Below are 4,331 nucleotides of genomic sequence, written 5' to 3'. Positions count from 1 at the left end.
GAAATCCATTCTCGGCGTGGATTTCAGTCAAGAAATCTTCTATTTCTTTTATTTGCGTTTTTTAAGGAAATTCGAAATTGCATCTTTCTTTTTAATTTAAAATTTACCCGTGATCAGTAATTTAACTCCATCATATGATGGTTGAAAGGGAAGTTCTGTTGCAGAAGGATAAGAGCTTTTCACAGAATAGATACTCTAGACTTAAAGTATTTCATATCATGTTAACGGAAGAAAAAAAACGGGTGCGACAGGTTACAAATAGTGCAGGTTTAAAACCGTGAAGCTTCTCTTTTGTCAATCTATTGATCATCGGTATTTCGAGTCCCATGTCTGTGATAAAACACCTTTGTATCTCCCGAAAAACAGAGCCAACGAAAGAAATCCGTGAGATCCGGAGTTGGATTTCTTAACTGAAATCCACTTCGAGTTCCGTGGTTTTTCACCGTCGAAATCCGTGTTTGAATTTCATGTTTTATTGCAAAATCCGAAATACGGATTTCAAATTCTAATTCCAGATTTCCCAAGCAAAAGCAACAAAGATTTTTTGTCCAACCTCATCTAGTTTTGTTTAAAGTTCAAGTATCTGAGGTCAAAACAAGTAGAACTTAAGCTAGACTGACCCGTGCCTCAGGTGTTCCTGTGAGCCGGATATCGTGGATGAAAGTTTGAGAACCCGGCGGACCCAAGTCTACACATCGACTGTGGTCTACAGGACAAAAATTTCGAGAGATGTCGAGAGAGATGACAATTAAGTTACCAATGTCAGTTGCGTCAGTTAAAAGTAGCAGCGAATGCTATCTTATGCTTGAAGGTTTTGAATTTAAAGAGCGATTCCACTTACGTTGAATGACGAAATCGGAATGACAAAACCGTTTCGAGCCTACTCTATCTTTGAAAGTTCATTAACGATTCTAACACTGGTCACTGAGGGTGAGGAGATTGCAGGGGGGTAAACATAACAAAGATTTAGCGTGTGTAGTTTCGGTGCTAAGAGCGTCAAGTATCTATTTTCCTTTGAAGCTCTTTTTTCTCTCTTTATGATACGATATTCTATTTTACGATTGCTGCCGGTTAAAAACAGATTCATGTTAGCGGTTCCTAAACCTAGCCTAAATAGGTGTGGGGTATGAAATTTTTTGGTTCTTAACTTAGCATCATACGTTTAACAAACAGCAGCTCATGCAAACTAGTAACTTATGCAGAGAAAAAAAACATCAAATCTTGTAATGGCGCGTAGCACATAGGACTCAATCGAGTTTACCAAGGAAGCCGGCGAGTTGGCTGCTGGTGTTAGCTTGCGCACTGAGCAGACGCTAAAGAATGGTAAGAGTAACAGTGAAGCGGTGAATCGGCTATGCAGACTAATTGTTTCGACGAGTTAATTTTCGGCAAGTTCACTTGTCGGCATAGTGACCAGGCACCGTTTCGTGTTTTGAAATTAACAGGCAGCTCGATGAATACATCCAGGTTTGGAAAAATGGCCTCCTTTCACTGGCTTCAGCTAATGATCCCAGTCTATGCTCTCAGACGGTACGTGTTTGTCCGCCTGCGCAGCTCCTTCAAGAATTTAGAATTCTCTAAATGCTTTGTTTTCACGACTTATTCACGAAATTGGACCAAAATAATATCTTGTATATAATTACACTATCTAATTTGTTTAATTGCCTTTTAACAAATAATCGTAACCACTAAACCCCTCTGATAATCTGGCCGGCCCTCGATCAATCTCACTAGAAAAAATAAAATTCCAATGCACGGTATGTGCGTAATCGTATTATATTAAATCTTTGGATACAATGAAATATATGAAGTTCATATATTTAGAACTGCGGTATTAGATACATATGATGCACGATCCTCGCAGTAGATAGCGCTATTTAAGCTATAGCGAAAATCAGACCTGAAAAAAATCAGGCCTGTACGGGATTCGAACCACTGACCTCTGCGATACTAGTGCAGCGCTCTACCAATTGAGCTAACAAGCCAACTGGGAGCTCTCAGTTGGCTTGTTAGCTCAGTTGGTAGAGCGCTGCACTAGTATCGCAGAGGTCAGTGGTTCGAATCCCGTACAGGCCTGATTTTTTTCAGGTCTGATTTTCGCTATTGCTTAAATAGCGCTATCTACTGCGAGGATCGTGCATCATATGTATATTAAATCTTTGTTATCTAAACCACTATATCAAAAATAGATTACTGCTATTCCTTTTGGGAAGGTCTAACCCAGTTCAATAGAAATCACTTTGGAGGGGGCATTTAATCGGCTCCTGGTAACTGACCTCGTGTATAATAAAAACATAAGATTAGAATTCCAATTTTTCATGGCCAAAATGACGCTCTATGACTGAACAGTCCTTGTCTGACGTTTTACTTTATATAACATGGACAGACAAGTAACTTGACTGGAAAAGTTCAATATACGGATAAAGTAAAACAACATCATGTGACGGTGAATTATTTCAATCAATCTAAGCTGTTTTTTCAGCAGATTTTTACTATTACTGTTTGAGACAATACCTCAGGTCCCAAGGTAATCAAAGTTAAGATGACCCTTACTATGTCAGCTTTTAGGTTTTAAGCCATGACTGTAACAATATCATCAGTTTGAAAACTTCACGAAAAACAGTATTTGAGAGACTTATTTACCTAGTCGTAAAATTCCTCAATAAAGCTGATTATAGGTTCTTTTTGTCTGATTTCAAAGAATAATGCAATTCAATAGTCAACGGAAATGGACAAACATGAAGTTTGGCGAATAACCGAGCAGGCAGGCAACGTTTCTCTTTCAAGTGCGAAATATCGCAGCTGCGCCGAATAGCCCTATAGTTATTGGCATCGGCATCATACTCAAAATTTTGTCTTTTCCAAAAGAACAATGACTGTTCAATGTCGCAAACTATTGTGGGAAGAGTGGCTCATTTCACTTTCGTTCATCTGAGTTCAAAGTCCAGGCCCCGGTTGTTCGAAGGCTTGTTAACGTTTTCAGGAGCCCATTACTTAAAAGTAATGGGCTCCTGCGTTATCCAGTGGTTAATATAAATCTCTATCCGGTGGATAGCGCATTACGTTTCGCGATTACTTATCCTCTGAATGGCGATTTATCCGTCGGATAGCGTTAACTACTCGCGCCGTTTCCATAACTGGCCCTGAAAGTTGCTGTGGCAGAAAGAAATCAGCGAAAAAAGTGACATCAGCGAAGCAGGTTTAATTTATATTCCGTAATCGTCAATGCTGAAGTTTATGGTCTACGTCATTCCTAACCGTTGAACATCTTGAGTTTGTTGCGTATGTTTTCCTAACTACACTCAAAACAACTTTGCGAGGACATTGCACGACCTATACCGACACCACCTGCGCACGAGAGGATTGTGAGAACTTGAGGAGGCGCGAAAAGCTCTTTACACACGTGTTTCATAACAACATTGCCCACCAAGGTCACCGCAATATGAATGGGTTTAAATTTATTTTCGGCATGGGTTAAAAATATTCTTTAGGTTGGGTTGTTTCAATGATAAAAAAAAACTCAAGACTGCAAATTATGTAGTTAGCCTTAGCTATAGCTCAAAGTTTTTGGTCAAATCTGGTTAGCATGAATGGTGGTCCAGATATTGAACGTAAATATGAAATTGAAAAACGTTCCCTTCTTATTGAAATAGGGACCGGATTTAACCTGCTCGACGCTAAAAGGTGTTTCTTGGGTCGTTTGCTATTCGATATCGATAATGCTAAGATGAGGTCCTCCTGTTTGCCAAAATTGATATGACTAATTGACTGGTTGCTCCGGGAACATACGGGTACCAGTTTGTTTTGATGCTCAACTTGAGTCATTTCTGGACAAAAATTTGTTTTTTTCCCGCGCGGATTAAGCAGCAGGAAAAAACAACAAAACTAATGCCTCCTGGTTTGTGATGTATCGTGTACCAGTTCTCGATAAGACAATTATTTCATCAGGAGCTTTGCCAGAAAGTGCTACGTAAAAGAGACGGATGAAAATAGTTTTATCATTTCAGTAACCTCTCGTCATATTCATCTACTGCTGTTAACTTTAGCAATTGAACACCTCGAATCTATATCATTTTTGCCACATTTTTTCGGGTTGTATTTTTAAAGCCCACGGAACATCGTACTTGCCGGAACTTTTTGCATTGCTTTCTTGTCCTTGATTGTGCTAATCTGCCAATTTTTTCAAAAAGCTTTCCCGTCCATGATCTTGAACTTTTCGTGTTTTACTCTCCGCATACCTTCTGCGCTACTGCGTAAATAAACCTGACCATCTCGTTTTTCGTGGAAATGATACTTTTCCGCAATACAAGCTATTTATAATAGGGACACTC

At 39.3% G+C, this 4,331-nt stretch overlaps 1 protein-coding gene across 1 annotated transcript in view; it reads right to left on the bottom strand.

Moving 5' to 3' along the window:
- LOC111345419 (ADP-ribose glycohydrolase OARD1) overlaps nt 1-1,502 on the bottom strand; it is an 8,084-nt gene extending 6,582 nt beyond the window's left edge. The window contains exon 1 of the mRNA XM_022952694.2: nt 1,262-1,502. The gene's annotated coding sequence lies outside the window, so the exon portion shown is untranslated. The remainder of the gene's footprint in view (nt 1-1,261) is intronic.
- Nucleotides 1,503-4,331: the final 2,829 nt, after the last annotated feature.

Source organism: Stylophora pistillata, chromosome 1 (assembly GCF_964205215.1).
Source record: "Stylophora pistillata chromosome 1, jaStyPist1.2, whole genome shotgun sequence".
In the NCBI taxonomy this organism is placed as follows: Eukaryota; Metazoa; Cnidaria; class Anthozoa; order Scleractinia; family Pocilloporidae; genus Stylophora; species Stylophora pistillata.
This window is presented reverse-complemented; position numbering and strand designations above follow the sequence as displayed.